Source organism: Lepisosteus platostomus, chromosome 7 (genome assembly GCF_059453375.1).
Source record: "Lepisosteus platostomus isolate fLepPlt1 chromosome 7, fLepPlt1.hap1, whole genome shotgun sequence".
Taxonomy (NCBI): domain Eukaryota; kingdom Metazoa; phylum Chordata; class Actinopteri; order Semionotiformes; family Lepisosteidae; genus Lepisosteus; species Lepisosteus platostomus.
In genome coordinates, this window is record NC_142617.1 from 3,634,898 (window position 1) to 3,662,891 (window position 27,994).

The 27,994-nt window shown below is 39.7% G+C and overlaps 1 protein-coding gene across 14 annotated transcripts in view; it reads left to right on the plus strand.

Moving 5' to 3' along the window:
- The window catches only part of zbtb20 (zinc finger and BTB domain containing 20), a 138,423-nt gene that overhangs the window by 57,184 nt on the left and 53,245 nt on the right, over positions 1-27,994 (plus strand). For 11 of the 14 annotated variants that reach the window (XM_088638508.1, XM_088638511.1, XM_088638513.1 and 8 more), the window contains one exon: positions 14,568-14,640. The gene's annotated coding sequence lies outside the window, so the exon portion shown is untranslated. Of the gene's footprint in view, positions 1-14,567; positions 14,641-20,604; positions 20,764-27,994 lie in introns of all 14 variants that reach the window. The other 3 variants (XM_088638516.1, XM_088638515.1, XM_088638517.1) reach the window with 1 other exon arrangement.

Sequence of the window (27,994 nt, forward strand, 5' to 3'; positions counted from 1 at the left end):
TTGAGTTATAGACACTGTACTGAAGAAGCAGACCCTAAGTACAAGCTTCCACTGAAAGGAACACAAATAAGAAGCAGTGTTTGGATGAAGAGAAGGATAAATACTTCACTCGCTACTTGGTCTCCACTGTCTGGTTTTTAAGAGTGGAGAGGTTATATGCAGTGAGCATCTCTTGGCATGTATTTAGAAACTACTGTAGTTATCTGTTTAGTTAATTATCTTTAAGTTAGGCATGAAAATATGGCACTAAAATCCAGTCAGGTGGACACAGGAGTAAAAACAATGATGATAACAGCCCCCTTAACTTTTTTTTTAAATTTCCATCTGTTTTGGTATATCCTGTTTCACAAACCTTCAAGAGACATTTGTCTCAGAAATTTCAAAACTTGAATATCTAGTCATTGTTACACTTCCTGGGCAGTCATTTGTCAAGTTTTGTCTATTCTTCCTCTGATCTTCAGTGTTTTTAAAGACTGGAGTTTTTAAAACTATTTTTTAAAGAGCGGCTAACCGCACCCCATTGTATTTGGGACATATACAGTAGTTTGTGCAATATGTTGCTCCAGGAATCTTGGCAGAAAAGTACCTTGCAGGCATAGTAGATCATTATAATTATAATGTAATACTGCATACATACCTGTTCTGAACCATCAGGTTTCCCAGATCTACACTGGGGGATCACCTACACTGGGGAGCTCTTCCTGGGCATTCAGATGATGCAGATTTCTAAATGCAATCTGTCGCATGCTTGCATTTCAGTTTCGCCTGCTTCGTGCCTCTTTCAGAATGTCTTCTGGAAATGCTGAAGTAAATGTGTTTATAACAATAAAGATAAATAAAGGAAATGAAAATCATGAGTGCATTTCTTCTCCGTTTCGCCCGAGGATGGTTAAACTCTGACGTGAGGCTATAAGCACAGCAGCCTCATTGTTGGATTGGCTGGGTGTAGTTGGCTGGTTCCCTGACCTTTCACTGCCACAGTCCTTAGGTCTCTCTCGGGTACAGTTTTATAACAAGGCCAATGGAGTTTGACCATTGGTGGCAACTTCTTTAAAGCTTCCAATGACCTGGTGCAAGAAGAAAAGAAATGTGGGATAAAAAAACTGTTCTTAACTCTATATGCAGAACAGTTAATTATGTACCAGGACATTCTCCACGTTACTTAAAACACTCAAATGCTATTAAAATTATTAACATTATCAAAGAAATGTTGAAGCACAATTACCTATTATGCATAGAAATTTATTTTTCATCCAGTGAGAGCTGTTGTGTGTTTCCTTAATAAACCAGCAATGGGAGCTGCTGATGTACTGTAAATCAATCTGAATTTCTCAGATGTCTATATGATCATCTGTAGGTCTTTCAGGCTTTTGGAATCGCAGATGAAAAATCTAATATATAATATAAGCACAGCATAGGTATATTTAGGATATAGAAGGCTTAGTGTGTTGTGCCCTGGCATTCTGAGAATGCTGAGTGTGTAAGCTATGAAAGAAATCTGCAATCAGTTTTGAAATGTGGGTACATTGTATAAAAAGCAAAGGATTTGGGTTACGTTTTGTTTAAAAACTCCTGTTTCTTTACATATTTGAAATGCGTTGAATAGCGGTGCAAGACAGTTGCAAAACTGTTCATTATGTCGGTATGTTTCATTTTTAGTCTTAAACTATTTCAGCTTGGATTTTCATTGTATATTAGATGTTTTTGACGCAGTAATTTGTAAGAGTCTATGAATAAAATGTACAGTTTTAAAAACTTTATGCGTGAGGTATAAATCCTCATCTTATTTTCTTGTTAAGAAGCATTTGTTCAGTTCAGACATTTCAATAGGAGATGGATTCAGGCTAGAACTACAGAGCTGTTACAGAATTAAAACAAAATAATTACTGCTGCAGGAAGATTAGTCATATTGTAACAGGAAATATAAAACCTCTGTCTGACCTAAATCTTTACCAAAGGAATAAAGGGTGAGTTCTTCTTGGGAAGAACAAACAAAAAAGGAAAAAAGTCAATAATTAATCCAAATACATTTGTATCGGTTATATTAACAGAGCAATGACAATTACATGAAAATTTGAAAATAGTTTTACTTTGTGTTTTTGTTGTGCAAAAATACATATGATTGAATGGTTTAGAATTGTCTGGGGCTCTGTTTGAAGATTTAAAGCCATTAAGCCTAGATATTTGAAAAAACACAACAAAAATGAAGGGCATTAATTGATTGTCTTTATTCAAGTGATGTTGTTTGGCATATCCTTGAGCATATGTTACTGTATGAGTTAACAAACTTCTTTCTTTTATTCGTTTAGCAGTTTAGAGATTACCCAGGGAATAAATTCCTAGAATTACTGACCTGTGTGAATTGAAAGACAACAGTATGTTTACCAATGTTTGATTTTTGACATGTGTTGAATGATAAGGTGTGGCTCCCCAAAATAATTCAGTAACAACTCAGGATTTTTTTTCCAGTGTTTTTTTTTTTCTTAAGTTATTAAGAGCCACTGAAGTCTTTCAAAATTATTTCCTCAAGGTATTATTCTCTCTTGTGAACCTACAAGAAAAATGACCTTGGCAAATTCGATGTTTCTCCAAAAATATCAGCGACACCTGAGTCCTAGAACACAGACAATTCATGTTTTTAGTGCAGAAAGTTGTGTGTGTGGGCTGATCCATATCACAATTTAAATATTCAAACTGCAGAGATGAGACGTAACAGCAGGGTTTATAGTAAGGGTGGCACATTCACAAGAGGAAGCAAAGAGACTTGTTTTTCCCAAAAAGTGAAGACCAGAGTGCAGACTGTTAACGGAGGGGGTGAAAGAGTGAGGTAGGACTAACCTGTTACACTCAAGACTTTTGCATACCTGATATGTATTGTTCTACCCTTTCCTGTTAAAAAATATTGTCAATGCAAGTGATTCCACTTGAGTCTTGGGAAATCTGACGGGGTGAAAAGTTCCCAAGTTGTTTTTCCAATCCGTCTTGCGCTTACAGGAACAAAGGTGTTTTTTTTTCCTGCTAATTACAGTAGGTGCTGCTGGGCTGGGGTATGTATGGATTGCTGGCCTGCACTGAGCGGCACCTCTCTGTGCGCCTGCTGCCGCCCTGAGTGACAGTGCAGGGGAGAGGTGTGAGTGGGGAGAAGGTGAAAGGTGGTAGCTGCTCAGCGATGCAGCTGCTGGATGACACCGGGAGCTGTTTGTCAAGAGGGAATGAGAGTCTTTGATGGTGTAGCGGAGCTAGTTCGGGGACGGTGACGTCATCGCCCTCCCTGCGCGTAGCAGGGACCTCAGACGCCTGGGCTGGGGGAGGTCTCCTTTAGCTCACTCGGCTGGTTCTCTGTTGCGTTACGCCGGAGACTCGGGTTCGAGCCCAGGTGTTGCGGGACGAAACAGGCGGTGGAGGGAACGACAACCGCGCCGAACCGCGACGGTCACAATAGGCTCACGGAGGTTTTATATTGATGCACACCAAATCTTTGTAATGGTTCCTGCATTTATATTACTGAATACAGCTTTTGCACAAGCATGGCTACACGCACTGTTTTGTCTTGTCTGGTTTCTCTCTTGGTTTTGTCTGTAGTGCTGGCAATACAGGAAAGCCTTTTCACAGCCCTCTGAAGGGTTCATGGTTAGTACCCATCCCAGAGTCAACAGCAAACAGGGTGAGGATGGAGGATGCTGATTACTTACATTAGGGAAGAACAAAGCCAGGTTCACATCTTGTTCCAAGCTGTTAATATGGAGTTACGGTTTTCATTGTACCTGAACAGTGCCTGGTGATACAGTATTAATGCTACTTGTATATTCATTTTGTCCAAATCAGGAAAAGGAGTTTTTTTTTTTAAAAAGGAAAAGAACATGTAATTCTAGAAATGTGAAGAACATAAAAAATGGTTGTTTCCTTAATCAGTCATCAGAGTGCAGATTTTAATTGCAGTTTGTTCTCTTTTACTCTTCAGCTAGCTGGAAAATGGAAGGTTATTTTGAAGATTTAAAAACTGAGTAGTAAATGTTATGAAAAACCTTGAATTATCCTAACTGCAAAAGCTCAAAAGCCTGAGAAGTAATTAGGCTAGATCTGCTGTAAACTCCAGCTTGCCTGGGAAACTGCAGAGGTAACACTAGATTCAAATAATCCAAAACGCACAGGGACAGCCAGTACTTTTTTTCCCTCTTTTTTTGGAACTGTCTCTCGACTGAAAAACAGCCAACACCATGTTCTTGATTGTTTCTCTCTATTAGAATGAAGCAATAGTGCCCAATCCATGTGCTGTTGTGCCATTCCTTCTATAAAACACAAAGCTGCACTGTTTTGAGCATGTTTGTATTTTGTTTTATTGTTCTCTTTTTCTTTTTCTTTTTCTTAATAATACTTCCAATGATGAAGCAGCTTACAACTTGCTCACGATTGTTTCCCACGTAGGCATTGGAGAAGGTTTAAAATCCAAGCAAGTAAACTTCCCATTATACTGTAAGTTAAATATCCTGTTCTTCAGACTACAGGTTTTTTTTTTAATTAAAGGAAAGGAAATATGAGTATGTACTGTATTAATGCTGTGGATTCACTGGTGTGGCACATATTTGAAAATAAAATGTCGCCTCAAAAGTGGAAGGCTGGCTGGAGAGCACAGGGCACTGCGGAGGAGGGTGGGGAGAGCTTTTTTAGTGCTGCCCTCAGGAGCCCAGGGCTGAACATGCAGATCTGCTGCCACATCTCCGGCTGTTAGATGACTTTATCGTCACGTGCATCGGTGTTTCAATGTGCATGCATACTTCTGTCTAAAAAGCCAGTCGTGTTATTAAATTGCATTGCTCTCATTTTGTTTTAGAAATACTAATGAGTTTTTGGCTCTTTTTTCATTGGTCTTGTGAAATGGCTGGCTGTCTTAACAAGTGCTCGCTGTAGTGCCGTTATTAGTCCACAGGCTGGATCTCAAAAGGGCTGTTATTTTAAGGCTGGGAGTTTGGCAAATTTCTGCTTCCTTAGGATTTACAACAAACATTAATGACTTTGTTCTCGTACAAGAACACATTTTGCTGTTTATATTTTTTAAACCCAGGAGAGAAATATACAGTATATATTGTACATGCACTGACAAAGGATAGCATACTATTTGCAGTTAACAAGGTTTGCAAACATTATCCTTGGCAATAAACAAAACTTCATAACAACTTTGTTACAAAACTTTAATATGTATACAATTTACATTTCATACCTTTTTGTTCTTATTAGATGTGAAAGAATGTTGCCATTTTTATTTAAAGAGCATTGTTTTGTGATCTTTAGATTATTTGCACATGCTGTACAGAAGGTAATATTTTGACCACTAACAGCACTCATTTTGATACTATGACAGCCTATTTAGAATCAAACAAAAAGTGGAATATACCTTTGTTTAATCCCTAAGAAACAGAAAGTCTGCTGCCTGGCTACAGTTAAATTTAAATCAGTTGAGCTACAGAAATTGTGTTAAAACACATCAAAAGTTAACATTTGTGTTTTGTCCAGTAAGCCTTGTGTGTTGGCGTGTTTTGTTGGAGCCGTAGAAAGGCTTTCCGAGAGTGTGGCACAAGACAGTTGATCTGCACTGTCTGCAGGATAGTTATGCTTCACATCGAAACCTGTTAATGAATTAACAATTAAAACCGCCAGACCTTGAACCATTTCCATTCTTCACTGTGCTGCTTTTCAGACAAAGCATAGAAACCAATTCAAGTTACCCCTTCTGTCTCTCCAAAATTCCACTGTATAAACATGCATTATTTCCATGCATAATGAATGCAGCGCATGTTAATGTGGCTGCATTCAGTTGGGTGAATGATTTGATTTTTCTTTCTCATGCTGAAATAACCGTCATCTTGTGCATGCCTCTCTTTGCAGAAAATGTCAGACCTTGTGAAAAAAAGGAGTCCAGGCCTCTGTTCTGAAAATATAAATAGTGCATGTGAATATATTCAAAGCTGTTTAAATTCATAAGTGGATGTAAATTAGATTGGTGTGCTGGCAAATAGCAATCGATCGGCACGTGTCATTCTGCATATGAAATCCAAGCTGTCATTAGTTATTTATTTTCGTAAGCAGTAGGTTAAGGCAAAGGACAGACATAGATAAATTGGCTGTTGTGGTATTGATTTTTTTTAAAAAACAACCTGATGTTTCAATCTGGGTGTGTGTGCGTCCGTGTGTCTACACATTCAGTGGCAAAGAAATATTACAGTGTCTTAAAAGATTAATAATCCTGCCCGTCCTCTGGAGGCCTGTCTTAATTTGCCAGCCTGCTCAGTCTTATGTACAGTAATTTATCTTGTCTGGTTTGAATAGCAAATGGCACAGATTGCCATTAGGGAAACAGGAATAATTTAATCTTTTTTTTTAGTCTATATGTGTGCAGGGGAGGGGGCTGGGTTAAATGAGGGAAAGTATATTTTTAACAAATCCGTCCGTTTTGACTAAAGCCTATACTCCAATGGCCTCAGATGCACTGTATTATAAGGGTACATTATTCCTGAGATGTTTATTTCAGTTGTTTTTTATGTCGGAGGGTTTGTTGCCACTCTGTTTATGAGGAAAGAAAGAAACGAAGCCAAACAGGCCAGTTCTGATCTACCACATTCTTGCTGGTATATGTATTACTGAATGAAAGCTGAGCATTGTAGTGGCATTCATGCTAATCATGAGTTCTCATCTGAGAAGATGAAACTCAACACAATTTTTGTCAGATAGTTTTCGTAATCCTGCGATATTTCTAGCTCGGGACAGTTGAAGCCGGTTTAGTGTGTGTTGTTGACCTGGTCAGCCAAGGTGCCAACGACAGGTGGGGAAAGTCTTTCCAGTGGGATTTAACTAAAGCACGTACTGGCATGTGTGAAACCTGACTGGGAAGAGTTTTCCCTGCAACCATTCCTTTCTGGAGTCACTTAATTGTGAGGTGCCTGCCAGACCAAATGGGAGTCCAATGACTGCAAAGCAGTTTAAAAAAAGTATTGATTACAGCTGTAAAATGTATAACTACTTCATCGCACATTTTATTTGGTTTATAGCTCCAAAATCCTGACCTGCACTTATGCCGAAGTAAGAGCTCATGCATATACTTTATAGTTGATGTATTCATTGCATTATGTGACATTGCTTTACATACGGTAATATATTAAATGTTTTTTCTAAATGTGAGCCTGCAGATCTGTCAGATGCCTTAGTCGTGCGAAGACGCTCGTCTGTGGGTGTGTGAAAGAATCAGTTTTGTTGTTAGTGCTGACAGGATTCTGTCAAGACCTGAGGGAATTTTGGAGTTACAGACAATGGGATGCATAGGGATAATTTACAGTTATCCTCTTTATGTGTGTGTGTGTACATCAGTTACATTAAATATTATATATTATATACAAAGCCTTAAAATATCTGTCTTAAAGTTTAAAAATGAAAAGCACTTGAGTGATCAGGAGATATGATATGATGTGTTGCATTCCTTACAGCTATTCTCTCTTTGCCAGTTTTATGTCCAGTGTGTGACAGAGATGCTCTAACTCATCAGACACCCACTACAGTGCCCATTTCAGGACATGATAAAACTTTGATTGTACCCATTTCTGTGCTTCAGGCTTGGGAAATTAGGAGCACTTTCACATGGTCAGTCAAATGGTGTACCTTCTCATAACACTGCTTTGTCATGTGCCAGACTTTTTCTTTAAACCTCTTATTGATACAAGCATAGCTAACGACCGTGGGATTTATTAAACCATGTCAGTAATAGGATTTACTTTGTTATGGACCAAGACTTTCCTACAGAAAAAAGGGGTGACTTGAATTTGGTCCTTAGTGATTGCTTGTGTTTGGCGCACATTATCGTCTGTGTGCCATGTTCCAGATTGATATCTCCATGTGGATTTACAAGGGGCAGCTGTGTTTCACTGCATTAATCAACTTTGTCACAACAAGCAGGTGAGAAAAGTAGTTTTGTGTTTTCCTTGGCTGCCTCTATAAAGAAACTTCCCAAAAGTTGAAGTTGAAGCTCCCATGTTTACTGCCAGCAACATGTTATGAAATCTGTGGCTCAATCTTTGGAAAGGTCAAATAGTTTATCATGAAAGAGCTCTTGTTGGGTTAAACAGGTACTTATTTGAGCAGGTCACATTTTAGTAGCGCAAATGTAATGGCTAGAGAATCAGAGATAAATTTGATTTCCCATGTTTCAACACAAATGGTGGGTGGTTATTTACAAGATAAAAATTAACGTACACTCTGGGTTGCTCTGTGGGTAACAAAATTTGGAGGAGAGGCTCCAGTGTGCTGGAAAACTGGATATGTATACACAGTGTCTTATAAAAGTATGCATACCCTTCCACAGTTTTTACTTTTTGTTGCAGTCGTTACAGTCTAAAGCAGATACTACTATTTGTTATATACACATTCTACTCCATACATGCAGAGCAAAAAACACAAAGGAAGATGCAAACAGATAATATGAAGGAAAAATTAAAACTCTTTCAAACCCTTTGCTGTGAAAAAGTTCAATGTGAGTTAGGTGCACACAATGATTTTAACATTTTAAGTTGAGTGGCCTTGTGGGCCACATGATTTCAGAATATATATATATAACTGTCTCTGCTAGGACAATCAGTCAGGGAGTGAATTTCAAGCAAAAGTCTCAGCCATGGAGATAAAGTTGTGGAACAGCACAGATCGGAAGAGTGGTATAAAAACATTTCTGTCTGTCATTTACTTGAACCTTTTCCCTTGGTTAAGCACAGTATGAGCAACACCCAATCATTCGATTATTATGTGTTTTATAGAACCACGTTTGCGACATGCACTCTGTCATCAGGAGGCAAATAGAAACTGCCATCAGGAAAGACTGACCATTCCAACATCTGCTCTTATAGAAGGGCAGTGTGTCAGCTTTAGCCCTGGGGTCAGTGGGCAACACTGGCTGCCTCGTGGCTAAAATGCCTAGTTTAGGTCTTCTACAACTTCCTGTTATTTTGTTTCCTACATGACACATATCCTGTTTTGTGTTCCCCCCTTACTGTTTGTTGAAATTGCTGCTGACCACGTTATCTATAGATTCCAGAAAGGAGAATTAAAAAGCTTCTTAAAAGGCTTTTCTGAAGTAGCTGGGAGGAACTGTATATGTGAAATTAGAAAGGCTTTGAAGCCAGCCATGACAAGGGTCATATTCTGAAAACCTTTCTTCAGAAGGCACCGCTGCTAAAGTAAATATGCCAAGCAGACGTGGCAGCAGGACATTAAACTGGTCCTGCATTTGGAAACCTAGTGGTGACGCCAAAGAAAAAGCGAAAAGATCCGGGATTGCTATTCTCCATGGTTATAAAATGGCCAGTTCACAAAAAAGGTTGATTTGACTGGTCTTGTTAACAGTCATACTTCATTATCACGTATGAAGGTTGGTAAAACAAAAGCCTGTCATATGCTTAGAATTTTAAGAATGTTTTGTTTCGGCCTGCTTGTAAAACATTCTATTGTTCAGCAAAGTCAGAAATATCCCTGGTTGTGACATCAGTGAATTACTTATGCACCTGACCCAGGATGGGCCACATTGCAGAGAATTTTAATTTATTGTAGCTAGCCAGCATATGACCTCCTGTGAAAACACTGCCCTTCAAGATGTTATGGTAGGTGTTCTGATGAGCTCTTTGTCTGGGCAGCCAGGAGTCTGTGATATCTGGCTAGAAATACAGTCATGCATCCTAAACCTCCAGCTCCCAAATGCCAGATTTCACTTGGAATACAGATTTTCCCTCTGTTTTAAAATGGACAGTTTGGAGCTACATCTGCTTCCTCTCGCTGGATGTCAATGTGCTCAATCAAAAGCAAGTGGTTTCTGGAGCTACAAGTTGCTAAACCAATGTTCTTCTCTGTCTGAGCCAATTTTGCAGCTATAAACACTTCTTTAAAACACTGCATCTGTGCTTTTGGCTAGGTAATCAGGTACTTTTTTTTTCTCACCATATCTTAGAATATCATGGCAGCTCAAAATGTGTATTATCTTTAAAAATACAAAAAAAGTATATGCTTATTACTTTTGGGAGCCGAGCTGGATGTCTGGGATGCAGGCCACACCACTGCAAATCTTCATTTTTCGTTGCGTGTTTTTGTAGTACAACATAACATTCAGCTCAGCATTCTGGGTTACACTCTGTACCGGCAAGGAATTTATTCTTTTGGAAAACATCTCACAGTCTAACGCAGCATCCGTAATCAGACAAAACACAAACAGATGCTATATAGATTATCCTTAGGAACTGTATCATCACTCGTAAGTTTTGTTTTTTAACTCCCGCTGTTCTTCTTAACCAGTTGAGGTCCGTTACACAGATGAACGTAATTTTCAACAAAAGCTTTTAGTGCCTTTCCTTTGGAGTGGAACGTATTGTCACAGAAGAAAAGCAGAAGGTTAGAGAGCTCCTGTGTAAGTACCTGCTTCAGATGTTCGTTTGCCACAGGAAAAGGTGGAGTATTGGGAGAAAAGACAGGGATTACATTTTGGGGTTTCTCGAATAATACGTATTTCAATTTGTTTTACAAAGCCTCATTTACTTGATAAAATGAAAAGGTCTTTCCTGCCAACCCAGGCAAAACTATCGTACAGAAGCAAGACACTTTGCAAAATCTTCAATACAGGATTCGCTGTCGGCTGAAATGAGGATTAGCTTTGGAATCAGGAATGTTATAGGTGAAGCTTCCTTCCATAGACACTTTTAATGCATAGATCCAAAGCAAAGTTTTACAAATGCTGTGATCTACTTGTGTATTAAGCAAAACGTGCACACAGGATTCTGCAAAAGGGCTATCTGTAAAAGAGTGAGAAAATAAACAGTTAGACAGTTAAACAAAAAAGATAGTTGGTAAGCAATGTCTGTTGTACATTTTTTATTTCATGGAATTATCTGTGATTGATGTCAAATTCAGTGGAGAATGAAGCCAACAGTTAGCCTGATGTAAAGGAATTTAGATCTATCTTTAGCCTGTAGTGAAAAGTGATGATGATGTTGGTGATGACAACGAAGAACTATGAGTGCTGCAATTCACTGTAAAGCTAAATTGTAAATGTCATCCGTTCGCACTATTAAACAGTTTACTGAATAGCCAGACACTTTTATCCGTAAAGGTGCCATTGGTGAAACCTTTCGCTGTCAGACTCTCACCAGTACAGTACGTTCAAATGTAAACTGTGAAGCACGAGAAACAGAAAAACAGAAGTCTAACCCACCTGTGTAAATGGTGTTAATACTCCAACACACTTTCAATAGTGCTGAAGTGGAGTCTGCTGCTTTTATCTTCTACAACATACCAGCTGCCAGTGATGATATTTTAATAGTGGCAATAAATTCCTCACATTTATACAGTGTTTTTCATCTAGAAGGATCCCGAAGAGCTTCACATATTCCAACCATCCCTGAAGTCCAGCCTCAGGTAGAGTAGTAGGGAAGCCAGATCATTCAAGAGATCAATGCAGTCAGGACACTGGTGTTGATACCCCTCCTTGTGCAAACACTGCCATGGGATCTTCACTAAACAAGTCGTCAGGATCAAATGTCTCATCTAAAAAACGGCATCTCCTACGGTACAGTGTTGCCAGCCACCACAGTAGGACATTGGTGTGGAAACTCTGGAAGAGTGACCCCTGACCTCTGCAGGTCTCCAGCACCACTCACAGTAGCAGCATGATTTTCCCTTGAAGGAAGCAGTACTGCTTAGCTTCTGAGATCTGAGCAGATCGGTCTACTACATCTTTGCTGTCAAAAACTACAATGAAGAAACCAAAAGCATGTATTTATTCCTTTTTCAAATTAAATCTGTATTTATATGTATATATTTCTTTGGAAACTGAATCAAATGTAGATTTTGCTTTTTGCTGCAGACATTTCTTGTTTCTTTTTAATGGCATTTATCTTCATATTTTGCCTTGAACCCTGCTGTTGGATTTAAATAAAGGGGAATATTCAACACTTTCTAATAAAGAGGAGTAGCGCCAAACTTATCTCGTGTTCTTCGTATCTCCTTTGCAAGCAGTGGATATCTGTGAGCCCAACGGAGAGGATCTTCAGTGTTAATGTGAACACAGAGCTCTCATTGTCATCCACTGGGGCCTGGTAGACGTTTTTTCTGGCTTTCAACTTTGTTTTCAACTTTTGCGGTGCAGAAAAGAATTTTAACAGGTCTAGGGAGGACCAGTCGACAACAGGAGCCTGGGTTGTATGATTTTAAAAGGACATGAAGAAAAATATGAAAGTAGCAGGAGGTTATGGACTTGTGATTTAAAGAGCTAGAGCTAAAGAAACAATTTTTTAAGTAGGTCAGAAATATACGTATGAGAGCAGTTTTTTTTTATTCATGAAATTGCAGTCGAGGGGGAAGTGTCTCATGTAGCATGCTCATCTGTGGAAAGAGTACCTTGTACATGACTTTTTCGAGCGTGTCATTCCAGTACAGTTTTAGTCACACATGGTTTACATGTGTGACACAGCTGGCCAGTGGTGAAAAGCACAGAACGCAAATTTGAAATGCACAAAAATAGACCCCTTATACAGAGTGCTAGTAGCGTTTAGGCTTTCAATCCTGTATTACAGTTTTTGTAAGAAGCTGGGACTAAGTGTCTGGCGGGGCTGTCCTGGACTTGCAAAGGTTTAGCAGAAGCCTGGATGTGGTCATGATGTCTAAGATATATTACAACTTGGTCTACCAAGGTATCCTGTTAAAAAAACACATTTGTCTTCTTTTCATTCCAATTAATCAAATCATCTCCAGTAATTGTCTAAGTATCTCCTGGTTTTGTAACTGCTATTTTGAACCCATTTGCTAAAGAACACTAAAACATAGTGATTCCCCCTGCTGTTTGCTTGCAGCAGTCCTGGGATATGGCAGGGATATGAGATTTGCAACAAGCTGTTCGTTTTAATCCCAAACGGAAATCATTAGTGAAATCTGTCTGATTCCCCAAGTCACGCACAGATCCTGTAGAGAATTACGGTATTTGTGTGCGCTTACATGCCTCCTTCTAAAATATATATTTATACAAATATGCAGTAGATTAATTGTATTTGAAGTGGATTTTTCTTTCCAACTAAGACACTCGATTGAGTTTTTTTTCATTAATGGAAGTCTGAATCGATCCAGTGCTCTACAGCTGGAGCTGTGAGTCACATCAGAGTTGGTCACACGACTGTTCTGTCTGGACTCTTCTTGCTCACTCAGTCCCATAGGAAGGAACGGAGGATCGCAGTCCTGCTCACACTCAAGGCTTCTCTCAGACGGCTCTGTGATCTTGTGCAGACGTACAGTACACCCATACTTTTTCCTTTGCGTCTGCTGTTTTCTGCTCATGTTTATTTCTAATTTCCTATGAATCCTAACAGTCACCTTCAGCACATGTGGGCGTTTCATTTTTACTTTCATTTAAAGACAAAAATAAAGTGTTTTCTGTTGACAAGATTATTTGTGTCAGCTCTGTGAAGTCCCCATTAAAGCCCGTGTTGTTTACGATGGTATTTAATCTAGCATTAACCCTTTGGTTACTAGGCACTTTTTCAACTTTGTTTTTAAAAACATACAGTAAGTAGGCATAACGGCTAACAAGACGGTCAAACACTTAAATTGCATAAACCTCTCTCACACTGAAGTTTGACTTCTTTATCAGAGCTGCCCTGTGGGACTACACTGGAGAATGCTTCAATGGCAGAGTTCACACCTCCAGCAGGTGCCTCAGGGTAATAATGTATTCCTTTAAGCTGGTTTCAAGGCCTCTGTGCTACAGATAGCTTCAGCTGGCATCACAGAAGCCAAACAGTGGATTGGTCTGGTCCCCTGTCACCTGTAGTGTCCACAGAGCCACAAGCAGTGGTGGTATAAAGGCTCTTTAAATGAACTCTGTTAAAAGTGGAAAGCCTATCTTTAGCAGCAGTCAGTTTCATATTTTATTTCACCAAAACCACATCCCTTTGAGGCTTGGGGGGGGAGGTGAGGCGCTTGCTTACTCCCAAAAAATCAGTGCATCAGGAAGTAGTAATAAACTGTGCAAAAAAGGATTGCTCTCCGCTGTGCCAGCAGCTCGGGGCCGGGCTCTTCAAGCTGGCCAGCGCAGCACAGATCCCGTGCGATAACCGTCAGTGTTGGTCTGCCAGGGCCGGGCTGGAGGAAGTGAGTCCGGCGCTCTGAGCAGGATGGCAGCTGAGCCCGTGCCGCGTGTCTGCGCAGGGGTGGGGGTGGGTGCGGACGGGCGTCCGGCTGGGACAGACCTTGCTTAGGAAGGGTGAGGGCCCACAGAATCGGGTAGGGCTCCCCCAGTATCAGGAAGGTGTAGCTCTCAAGAACTATGAGGACCCATCAGAGATCCTGATGGGCCTGAATGAAAACATGACCCTCTTCTGCAAACTGCGGCAAAGAAAGAAACATTTTTAATAGGCCTAGAGGGTGACTCAACCTGCATAGCATGCCTGTAATGTGTGAACTATAAAATAATAAAAGGGCACAGCATGGATGTAAAAGTGTAAGCAGAATAAAGGGTGAAGTGTTTGATGCCTTAATTTATTTCTTATGTTTGTTTGAAGGAACTTCGAGGGCTGCGTGCGCGCACCAGGCACGGAGAAATCGAAGGGGTTTTTAAAAAGATCGTATGTGAAGGTAAGTCGTGTTTTTTGTTTTTCCCTCGCTGTGGCTGGCTGATGGAAAGTGAGAGAGAGGCCCCCTCAATCTCTGCCCCTGCAGACGTCCCCAGCCGTCGATTCTGAAGCGTGACCCCCAGCTGGTGGGGCAGAAGACTGGCAGTGGCCGTGGTCAAGACGTCTTCTGCTCCCCTCGTCGGCTCCCCTGAGCTCTGGGCGTGTGGGAGGCTGGGGCTGTGGGTGCTGACACATTCGTGCTGCATCAGAGAGCTTACAGTTGATCCAACTGCAACTAAAAGAGAGAAAAGAGCAACCCTGATATGAAGTGTCGTATACTGAGGCAATGATTTTACTGTATGCCAGCTTAGCTCTGAAACACGGTTCAGAGAGGTATCTGTTCAGGTGTGTTTTCTCTTTGCATTCACTCTATTTTAAATACAGTTTGTTTTTCATATCTTAATAGGAAAAAGGGTTTTGTTTAAGTTCAAAAACCTTGTATGCTTTAACGCTGCCATTTCCTTTTCCTGTGTATTTTTCAATGGAAAACAACACTGCATCCCAGTAGGTAGCGTAATGTACTACTGTTTTCAGATGTGCATCAGCAGTAATCTTTTTTTTTCTATGCACTCATTTTTCCAACATAAAAGTAAATTTGGGATATAAAAAGAGGAAAAAAATAAAGTTTTTTTTTTAATTGTTTGCATCCCAATAGTGTAATTTTCTGTTAAATTTTAAGTGATGAAATTAATTTAATTGTGCTGAAGGATGATCATTTGCATAAATTATGCTTGAAATTGTTGTCATAATAATTAGCCTTATTTTTAGTTGAACTGATACAATATAGTGTGATTTATTGCAGATTCAATTTAATTAATTGGTGCTGTAGTGCAGAACACAAATTATATAAGCTTTTCACCTTTACTGCGACAGTATTGATGGACTGGGTACTTCTATGCGAACAGAAGTAATTTGTTTACTGTTACATGGGCACTAGAATGGTCATCTGTACCCTGGTGTACCAGCGCCCTGAATACATTTAATTCTGGAAGAGTTGAAAGAACACATGAATATTTAATTGAAATTAAAGCAAACTAAAACTGGTGTTGACGTTTCAGTGAAGAAAAAGGTAGTGACAGACTCTTTCTAGTGTTCAGAATGCTTTGAAATAATCAGGTGGACAACAATTGTTTGTTGTAATGATGCACATCTCATTTGCTTCTGTTTTTCCTTAATTTCAAACAGTGAAAACTAGAGGTATATCTGCTTTAGACGCCAAGTGAGGCTGCATTTATATACAGGTAGCTGCTTCACTTCAGCTTGGCCAGTGTGCAGGTTGTGAGAGGGGTTACTCTGGGGTTACTCTGCTTCTGTATTGGTAGTGAGGAGTTTGTTCATTAGTCTGAGAGGAGCTCAGAAGTGAATTAAATATACAAAATACCAAAATGCAGTAACAAAGATCAAGGCGTGCCATAGAGAAATGCAGACTGGATGCTGCTGGAGATGTGGCTTAGCAATGTATTTATTTCCCATGTTAATCATCTGATAGTCACACACAACTCAATTTCACCATTAATGTCCCAGACCTCCTTAACAGGATAGTTTACTGTTTCATTCTTCTGTGTGAAGAAGTTCTTTTTTTTTTGTTTGTTTCTCTGCCTTTCTTTCCCATGAACTTGTTAGCGTTGGCTCTACAGTACTCCTCGTGAGTTTCACCACAGCTGTGAGGGCTATTTTAGGAGTCTATGCAAAAGATATGATTGAGTGAAAGATCAGTCCCTGATGGTTACCACCACAGTGTAGGTGACTGGCTGCTTAAGAATGTATGGCATAACTGGAGCTGTGACTTCAGGCTTATTCATACATTGGTATGCACTGCCTCAGATAAACTTGTGTTGAATCTCATCATCTACTCAGCAGCCACAGATGGCGAATGTGAAGGCTGCTCCATGCCTTTCTTTAAAGCCCTATCTTTTCACTAGACGTTGAGCCATCCTGGGGATGACTACGTTTCTAAAATTACCGGTGGAGCGCGCTCTTTTAGTTCCAGTGCTCCCAAGAGAACAATGTAAAGATGAAATCCGTGAGACGTAGTGGGAGGCTGAGGGTTCTTTCCAGATCTGTTTCAGACCGCACTCTCACTTCCCTTTGAGTCAGATCTGTTCTCGGTGAGGTCATGGTGAAGCCCGTAACCATGTGCCATGTCTTCTTATAGAGGTTACAAATTGTTAGGAAAAGAGAGGCATACAGGTACGCCATCCCTAAAGAAGAAGTCCACTGTGCCATCGAGAGATTTCCACCCATTCTGGATCTGACACAGGGGTCATGCACATACTGTAGATGTATCCACATGGCTTCGGGTACAGATATTCTTTTGTGTTCTTGCAATCACTTGCAGTATTGCATCCTGGTTACTGGCGCCGCCCCTACCTGCCGCGAGAATGGAAACCTCACTCTTGAAGGAAAAAACAGAGCCGTGTGGACACGTGAAAGGCTTGTCTCATTAATTATTGCAATTATTACTGTCCGCCTGCACTTTCTGTATTAGTTGACCTAAACTGGCTCGGAGTAGGGAATGAAGAAGACCCCCTCCTATCATTTTCAGGCCGGATGGAAGCTCTATCAATAGGGAGTTGAGGTTCATCTCCTCTCTGGTCTCCCGATGTGCGGTGTGTCAGTAGAAAAATGAACTGTGAAGATCCAGGATCAAAAGAGCAGGATTTGCCACTGTTAACCTTTTTAGCTGAGGAGATTCGGAGTTACATGTTGGTAGTGCACTCAGGGACTTTATTATAGAGCTGCATCATTATATCAGTAAGCTGCAGGTGTGAAGCATTACAGCTTTAGGTGTGCGCTAAAAATAATTTTATTGCAACTTTGTTTTTGATCTCCATTTTAAGAATAATTAACCACCCTTTGATCTTCTAAAAGCAATAACAAATATGCAGCTAAAGTTCTTAAGTTAGCTGTGTTGTGTTTGTATACCTAATAAGAAGACAACTGGCAGGCGGTTCAGAGTAATTTAATCCCAAGAAAACTGCTCTTGACTGCATTTCGTATTTTACTGCAGCAAAATAAAATATTTGATTAGAATCAGGGACAGTTGGGAAAGGGGATCCAGTCAGATGCATTTAAAATTATATCCATTCAGCTCGTTACTACACATGTAGTAAATTGTGCTACAGGTAAAAGCAGCAATTGTGTAACTCGTTGAAGAAAATTGGATAGGTTTAGTGGAGTTCGCTGCTGCACACTAATAAAAACACATAATTAGTAGTCCTTTGTAATTATTTCTGTGTGCTGTAGTCTTACTGTGAGCTTGACTTTTTTTTGGCGAAGGTTGCATTAATTTATGTATGTTTATGGATTACTAAGACAACTTTGAAAATTCAACCCTCAGAGAAGACCTGTAGAGAATTTACTAAATGTACATCCACTAAACACTGAATTCCATCAGGGAAAGCCTGTTTCTTGCAATTTGGCAGTTGTTGGATGGCTGTACTCTATTGTTACACTGCCATTTGTATTAAGAAATCCTGGAGAAAAAAAAATACTGGGAGTGTCATCTGGAGATCTCCACACAAGAGAAAGTACCTCTGATCGCCTCTCAGGTCGTCTGGAGTTAAGTATCAAGTAAAGTTGTTACCTCCTTGCACCTGTCCCTTGTGGTTCCAGTTTTGTCTTTATGTAAAGGTCTATGAAATTTAAAAAAGGAATTTGGTCTTGAATTTAGAATCGCTTGAAATGTTTTCTTTTTCTCTTTGCCTGCTAGAATAGCATTAGAATTGACATCTAAACATTTGCTGTTTAATAGCACCCAGATGTTCCTTGGCGAGAGGTATTCAGCAGTATAACAAGCAGAGAATCGTGGGTAAATTAAGTCAGTTGCATGAGGCTCAAGATCGAAGGTGTGTTTTACATCCACCCCCCTTGTCTGCTTTACAGTTCCTTCTCACACTAAAGTCTTGGTAGTCCCATGGCAAAACATTTAATGCGTTTCTCAAATTGGTCCAGTTTTATTTCTTTAATTTCACGGACTATGTTTATATTATGTACTATGTACTATAATTGAGATTCACATACAGCTCGGCTGAGAAATACAGTACTTCACAATTGCACAAAACACACTTTTAAGGGAACAAGACAGACAGCAATCGTTTCTGAGCTGCAGGAAGCTCCCATCTCAGAGCCAGAACCACAGGAGAACAACATACGAAATGGGAAATATATATATAGCATATCCATTGTTTGAAATGTAAGCACAGAAAATAGATTTAAAAATTATAGATTAAGATTGAGTGAACAATAACCTATTCATACAGGGGCTGACGTATGGTTTAGGAATTTATGGGAAAAAAGAACTGGGATTACATGTCGAGTTCCTAAAAAAGCTTCATTTCCAGCTGTTGCCGACACAAAATATCAGTTAATTTGACAGTGACGGGGAGTGACAGTCGTAATTTCTTTTTGCTTTGCCACTTTTAAGCTTGAAGTTGTATGGTTTGTGTCATTATTAATATTAGCTTTAGAGTTTTTGATGAGTGCTTACCCATTTGGTCTGGCTTTGTTTTCAGCACAGCCATGATGAAAATAACAACCTCAAAACGAATACAGAATACCCGGGATTATTGACATATAACTTCACCATCACTGGCTGTGTGAGGATGCCCGTTCTTTTCAGGCACAAAATGTTGCACTTTGGTGTTCCTTTTTGCTAGCCCACCTGCCTTTTAGCAGTAATCATCTCCCCCTTTCCTTGTTTAAGGTTTTTTAATAGAGAAAGGCACAGAGGTATTTTTGGAACAGTGTCTACAGTGTATCTTAGAAAGAAAAAAGGCTACACTCTGCGTAGTGCTAGCTCTAATAAAATGTAAAAGAGGTTGTGATTCTGCCTTGTAAAATAAAAATAAGGATTAAAACGTTTTCAAATTTTTTAAAAAAAATAAAGACACAACGGCCTTTTGTGAAGCCTGCTCAGATGACCTTTTCTACAGAGAGAACTCTGCAACCCCTGCTCTTCCATTTCTGTTCGGAAATCACAGCAGTTCACTCTACTAAACGGCAACGACAAGACCAATTTAAAAAACATAAAAACGAGGGAGGCACAGCAGCATCTTCTTCCTTCTGATTTTTGATCAGTCTGCTGGTCTTGTTTCCTGGCAGGTCATAAATCTCAATTATTTTTGCATGCTCATGGTCCACTTTATTGTTAATGTCACTGTGGTGTAATTTTTCTGTACAATTCACTCAGAATCTGTGAAGGTTAAAATGTTTTACGTCCAGTAGATTCCCTTTTCACAGTACTTCATGGACTGTAGGAAGCCGGACTTTGTGTGAGAGTGTCAGTCTTGCAACAGGCCGACTGATAAACTTTATGTTTTGTGATGCAGAGTTGCTGATTTAGGGCGAATATCAATCATGTTGCAGAAAGGAAAAGTGAAATTTCTGTAAAGAAACATGAAATAAGCTGATGGGCATGCATTAATACTTGAATTACACAGCATGAGTCTCAACTGTTTAAAAAACAAAAAAGATGCATTGAGATAAGAGAATATGCCCTGCATCCCATATAAATTATAAGTCACAGGAGGTTGCTTTAGTGTCTAATATTAAAATGTACCTGATCTGCAGCAGTCTAAATTTGATATTTATAGCCATTCAGAAGCCTACAAATTACAGTTATTAGAGTGATATTGATCATCCTGCCTCAGGGAAGCAGAAGAAACCAGTGCCGTGATGCAGACGGGAGTCTTGTGTCTCTGCACACACAGCCACCAAGCACACTGATAGAATCAGGAGGAGGAAATAGAAGCCCTGTGACTGCTCGCTGCCGAACAGGAAATCAAAAACACTGCTTGTAGCATCCCCTTCTAATTAAAAATATAGATAACAGGATAGAATCCCTTCTCTGTTTTTCCCCTATCGGTTGTTTTTTTAAATTGCCATTTATGCCTCTGTGTTTAAACGTGGCTTTTGCTTTATTAAGCTGCTGGAGAGGAGACCTGTCAAGATCTGTTTGTGACATTCCTCATCCACCTTGAGACTGGCCTTTTCCCCACCTCCTTAGACAAAGGACACCCTCAGAGTTTAATCTGGGAGAAATCTACCTTGTTTTCTGGTGATGCTAGCAGACTGGCCCAGCTTGGTGAGTTCAAACAGCTCCGTAATGAAGTGGAAGAGGGAAAAAAAACCTTTTAACCGAAGCTACTGATGAAGCTTACAGCTGGAAATTTTCCATAGTCCAATTTTTTTATGTTATATTATCACACCTGGGTCAACACACAATGGACATATTTAATGTGTGCTTTTTATAGAGCTTTAACAGTGTGACACCCATTTGGGAAATTCCAGAACAATTGCCATTCAGATGGAATTCAAACTCCTAAGGCAAGAAATACACAATGATCATTAATTATTTTAAGCTTGGAGCTGACGTTTTTATGATCAGCCAGCACATTGAGTGTATAGAGGGAAGTGTAAATCATTTAAAGATTTTTAAAGTACATCATCACTATATGCAGTCGTTTCCTAAATCCTTATGTTAAAAAATAATTCCGATTCCATTATTTCATCTGGAATCTGTAGTATTAAGTCTGAATCGAATCCTGCAATAATTGAAGATTCAGAGTTTGTTTTTGCTACTGCAGAATTGTTGCATTTTTTTTTCAACAGCAAACCTTAGTAGAAAGTGACAGGCAAGCTTTTCTTTTAATTAGGTGTACAGTACATGTGAGCATCATTGCAAATCTTGGCTGCTCTAACTCAGTCGTTTTGGAAATGTAAGCAGCATTCTCGTTCTGGGAGCTATTAATAGATCTTGGACAAACAAACTTTGCATTCTGAGGTATAAAAAATAACGTTGGCTGCAAATGTTTATTGTTTTAACAATGTGGAGTTTTGTACTCTTAAGTATTTGACTTTCTTTAATTAAATATTTGCTATAGTTGAAATATTTTATGCATTACCTTATAGTTGTATGTGTAGTTTTATTGTGGATATGTTTGTGACTTTTTCCCACTTACCCTGTACACATCCTCTAAACAAACACAAAGTCCAGAAGAAACCAATTCACTGCCTTTTTTTGAATTTCCTCAAGCTACAAAGTTAAAACGTGAAATATATTTCTCTCAGACGTGAAAAGAAAAGAAAATTTCAAGATTAATTTCTGAAATTATTTTGGGGATGGAAAAAGACTGAAATCCTTTTGCAATTTTGCCTGCGCTATTTTATTAAAGCACAGCTTTAAATACAAAACGAAGTTTATCATCAATAATAATTTCCCCTATTCATACCTTCTGAAAACAGTTTTTTCCGAGCTAATAATTTATGGCGATGCATATAGTGTTGGAACTGAAATATTTTGACGTGCATCACAGTGTGACTTTAGCTCATCTGTGCGTCTCTGGTATTAAACCTCTGTAATTGACAGTACTGAATCAGAGCGATTGTAAGTGCAGCTGTCGTTTCTCAGTGCACGCTCACTTTTCACACGGCTGTTATAAATATTCTAACACTGTACAATGAAAGGGAGAAGAGTCAGAAAAAAAATCTCTTTTTGGTTCTCAGAGAACTTCTCTTTTAGTTGCCACAATTTGTTGAGTCTACACTGACTCTCCCAGAAAAGAACTAACTCTGCTGTCACTCAGTAATTTTGTTTTCTAACTCCGCGACAGCATTTATTACACTCAACCCTTCAGTCATACCGCACTGCTGTCAGATTCCAGCATGTTAATATTTAGTCACTTTATGCAGTCCAGTCATACTTTACAGAGTAAAAATGAAATACTTGTTGTCACTCTTCCTGTCTGCAGAGAATATTTGACTTCTTTAAATTTTGTCTTGCCAGTTTGCATTTTGTCCCCCAAGAAATGAGATGAGAAGCTCTTCATTTTTCAGTTTCACTTACTGTCAGATTCTGGGGTCTGGATCTGATAATGTATTTATGCGTTATCCTTCCGTGTTGTGTATGTTTTCAAAAGCAGTTTTTATGACTTTTTCTTTCCAAATCCATTCTTTAGTGGTCTATTTTGGTGACTCACCATTTCAGACCTGTTTTAAATTGAGAGGCTGAGAAACATGAAAGACAAAGGAATATGAAAGTCTAAGAAGGGTCAGACATGAAGGGAATTGTAGGGTGTGTATGATAAATGAATTCTTGACAAAGAGAAATCAAAAAAGAAAAAGTCAAAAACAAACCGGAATTCTAAATCATGAGATTAAGAAACTTACTGGGATTTTTGCTCACAAAAACACAAATTCCTAAGGGATAAAGCAGTAAAAAATAAATGCCATGCACCACATGTATCGCTCATCTGGTGCAGTAGCTTATCTAAAATCTGACACTTCATAACATTAAACTAATACCTGTGATCTGTCGATCTCTGCAGTCACAGCTACTGTACCACCACAGACAGACCTATTTAGAGAAACAGGAGCTGCTTAAAAATTATTTTAAGCTGCTTCATAAAAAAACAGTGGTGCAATAAAGAAATATTGATATTAGGAAGTGCGGAGAGGAAAAATAAATGAAGCCGTTGAGTAAAACAGTTAGGAAAGAAAGACAAAACCACAGCAAAGCTCAATAGACCCGGATGGACTTTTTCTGTGCCATTAAGCCATTTCCTTAAATATTTTTTCTATGATTTCCCAGGGTCAGGCTGAGTATGTCTACTTTCACCAAAGTGGTTCTTGGATTTGGTGTCGAAGCTCTGAGTAACAGGAGAACTCTTTGAATCTTTGGAAATTACAGAAAGTTCTTGAAGATATTATGCTGTGTCAATTTACTGACTATCCAGCATTGTCCTATAGGCCCCAGGAATGAAAAGGATTGTCCTGGAGGTCTCAGGAATGATGAGGGCTCAACAGACCCCAGGAATGACAAGCACTCCACAGGATTGTCTTGGAGTCCCGGGAACGAATAGGATTTTCCAGGATTATCCTGTAGAACCCAAGAGTGATGAGGACTCTCCCGGATTGGGCAGTTCTGGTAGCTGTTTCAGTCCTAACACCCTCAACGTCAGAATCCTACTGTATCAGTCAAAGTGGGTGTACAAGTATATTAGCATACTATAAATAGGTATTTATATAAAAACTATACTACTAGAACCTTTTAAGAAAATTGAGCCTTTTGTTGTTTTTACACATTGTACAGTAGATTTAGCTTTTCACTAAAGTCTGCTCCCAATTCCATCTGAAGAACGAAATAAGAATTTTTCCTGCACAAATTGTTGTCAATGTGCTGCTCTGTCAATATATTGAGTTTTCTGGACATTTCTCTTTGTGGAACAATGAACTGAAAGCAGTGCTTTTTTGGAGCACTGTGTAGGCAGGCAGTGCTGTTTACTAATGCAACATGATGGATTTACTGCCAATCATTCTCATATGCATAGAGCAAAGGTAAATTAATTAAACCTGAAATTGTACGGATGTTTTCCAGCATTTCCACCAAAGGATAAATTTTTGCAGGATTAGGCATATTAGCAGGTAATTTCTGTTTATACATAATTGCCCAAAGGGCTGAAATTAAAGCACTCAATTGTAATAAGAGATCCTTTATATTATATTGCTCATTAATTTAATTATCCAACAAAATACTGTGGGATGGGTGCTGAACATCCCAACCAGTACCCAGTAGTCACTGTAATGTTTCCAGAGCAAGCACACGACATCTCTTTGTGCAATTATAATTTAAATAATGGTTTTCTCTGAGGATCTCATCCTGCTTGGGCACATTCACATGTCATCCCTGACAAATGAGTGTGTATTCCACTTCTCAGCCCCGGTATTAAGCTGCATGCGCTTGATACCTGTAGTTACAATTACATGTTTCTGTGAATGTGTGGTGTTTCACACAGGCACAGATCAAGAAAACCTTACTGCGTGGTATCAGCCTAGCCGACTCTCGGGGGTTACTTACTAGCTGCAGCTTCCAAAAGTGCACCACACAGCATGCCTCGTCCTCCCAACCCACACCTGGCTGTCTGCTCCGCATTACTGCTGCCTTCGAGTAAACCTCAGGTTGTTAATATGTGCCCCCACATTTCCCAGGTGAACTTCAGGGTCCTAACTATTCCCTGAAAGACCTCAGGGTGTCAGTTAGATGAGTGCCTGATCATGCAAGCCTCACAGACTCAGGCGACGGACTTTCTCTGAGGTCTGTCGTCAGAATCGGGCGGTCAGGCTTCCAGTGCTGTTGTATTTCAACCCTTAACCTAACATCTGGACATGCCGCTTCTTAGCGGTGCTCAAGAGCTCCACTGTCAAAATGGTTTTTAAACGTCTGGATGATGCCTTCGCTAAATGGTAAAAATAAAGTAATGGGAGGCTTGTTTAATGATTGCTAATTACTTTGCTTCCCGTGGAGACGAAACTGATTTCCAAGCTGTATGACTAAATTACAGGCAACCGTACAACTATTGGAAAAGCCATGAAAAAAAAAAACTCCAGGCTTCAAGCATCGAGGTTTACAGAGCTCAGCTGCTATCACATGTGGCTTGATTTTGTACAAACAAAAAGCTTTGCATCAGCCTCCCTTAGCGAGGGTGCTGTGATCTCTGGTGATGGCAGACCCTGAGCGTGGTGGAGCTGGAGAGCGGACCTTTGCTGGCTAGACTCTTGATGACTCTTCTGCTATTTGTAGCATTGCAAACGATGCCTTCCAACTTTCCACACTGCAGTCTGGTTCGTGGCACAGCAGTCTTGTAAAGCGAAAAACAAGCCTGTTTGTAATACTGTGTTGCTCCACTATCGTGCTGCACTTTAATCCAAGAGATGATGGCTGTATTGTAGCTGCAGTTAGCTCCGTCATACTCAGTATTCTGGAGGAAGCAATACTAGCAAAATTAGCTTTTTGTAGACCATATATACTAATCTACCTTCCCGCATACCTGGATTTAAGAGGCCTAAGTTATGTTTTGCTCCTCTTGAGATGCCAGTGTTCTGATTTTTTGTTCTGTGGTTCAGCAGCATTTTATTTTATTTTGGGGGAAATGTACATATTTGGAAAGTCTTAACTGCCAGACCAGTACTGAGTGGTGATAACGCGCAACATTATCATTGGTATAAAATGGACTAGAGGATACACTGTATTTGTCAAAGTGCTAGGGTAACAGAGAAAAACGTTTTGGATAATTTCTGTCGACTTTGTCGACTCTCGTATTGCTGTATTCCTCACAGAATAATCCATCAATCTCACTGTCACCGCTCAAGAGACTCCGGATACTCTTATGAGAAGGGTACATGCTACATATCAGCAAGATCTGGGTCCTAACAAAGTCCTGGAATGGTACCAGCTAGTGTAAAATGCATGAAGTTGGACAAGGCCATGCCTTTGGGAATAATTAGACTAGTGGGATCAGCTTTTCTCCTACGGCCATTATTACATAGAAGAAACATCTCAAGCCACGCAGCTAGAAAGAAATTGCTCGTTCTTTTTTTCTTTAATGTTGAAATGCAGATTCTTTGCAAACCTTGGTAACCCATTTGAGATTAACAACATGGGTTTAATTAGTGGCATAAGAGAGATTTATCTGAAGAAATGGAAACTACTCTCTTGAGACTTCGGCTAAATAATATTTTTGATGTTGAGCTGCATTTCCAAAACTGTCTTGCGGGGTTGGAATGAAAGGACACGTACCTAAAGCTTCCTGCTAGTTGTGGGTCTGGATTCACACCCCAGTTGGGGCTTAAAAAGAGGGCAGTTTGGCCAGAAAGTGAGGGTTTATCGATATCTCCACCGAGCCCTTGGTGTCACGCCCTCTGCAGCCAGAGGGCGCTCCTTCTCTGTCCTGTCCCTAGTTTCCGGTCTGCTGTCCTTCCTGTCCCTGTCTTTCCCTTGGGCTATATATTTCCGGGTCTTGCACTCTGTCCTCGCTCAGCATTGACGTTCGGATGTCCTGAGACCCGCCTAGCACCAGGGCGCCCCACGTCCGCTCCCTGAGGGCATAGGTTTCTATACGGCATTCCTGACTCTTTGCATTATGAGCCTGGGCCTTTTTCCCGTCTCGCCGCTACGCATATGGGTCTTTTTCCGCTCTCCTGCTCCCCACGGTTTGTCCCTTTGGACGTCCGTGACACTTGGATAGCGAATAACACCTATGCAATATGTTATTGCATTGGTTGTGACTCCTTCTGACAAAACACACATTGACAGAATCATTGTACAGTGCGGTTTACTGTAGATGTTCAGTGGATATTCGATGTGCAGCAGTAGCCAAGCAAGTATGCAAAAGAATACAGACTGACTGATTATTCTTTCATGCAAATGGGTTTCAAGTCTTTGCAAGATTTGACTTATGGAGACTCATTTTAATACTAATAGACCTTTTCCATGGTTCAGAAATGCTGTACAGCAGTAATTAAGGTTTCTGTGTTGCATGGATTATTTTGTGTCTTGTGGCATTTATTTGAAGAAATCAAATGGAGCTGATAACTTTACATTTTTCCGATGGAACCTAGAAATAATTCGTTTCTCAGGCTCACCAGCCAAGAAATCACGATTTGTTATTGTACATAATCACAGGAATTACAGGGCATGAAGTCTTTTAAGAATAACTTTGGCCTCTGAGGATATCTAAATGCTAAATGTGATGTTTATGATATTCTGTAAAATTAATTTCTACATCAATTGTTCTGTTTTCTTCTTTTTTTCTCCTAATCATGCATGAAAGCAAGCAGATTGCAAGATCTATATGTCAAGAGGGCTGTACATCTGATAGAGGACCTGAAGGAGATGCATTCACTTTCTCTGCAGTTTTGAAGGGCTTGCTCATTCTGAAATTGGGAGTCAGAGGTGTCATTCTGTTTTCTGTCCAGCGGGGGAGATGTTAAAGGGTCAATGGGTGATCAATGAATTCACCATTCATCTTAATATATTTATCCCTAACCTTTAGTTTACCTGCTAGAAAGACTCCTGATGTGACTCTGATGACAAATGAGTTTTGTGCACTTGGTACAGTGTGGGACACCTGCAGAGTAGCAGATCTGAATTTGACACATTTGGAATTGTGTTAAAACATTTCTTATTCTTTATGAGCGCCTTTACTTCACATTTTTTCTGCTAACTTTCTTTCATTTTCATTTCTTAAGAATCTGACCTAAAATGCAGTGGTCTAATAACAGAGCTTATTTTATACGAGAGCAAGTTAGCCAGACAGCAGGATCCATCAGGGCTCGTTAAGAAAAAGGAGCATTTCTTAATTCCTGAAATGCCTGAGATTTTTGAGGTTGGTTCAGCACAGAACAGTCACAAAGTAAACATTATTGCATTGTGGGAGAGCTCGGTGATGTGTTTCAGAGAGGGAGATGCATTCAGATAAATACAATGAGTGTACAGGTTACACAGTCATACAGTATGTACTGTAGGCATTCGAGGTCAG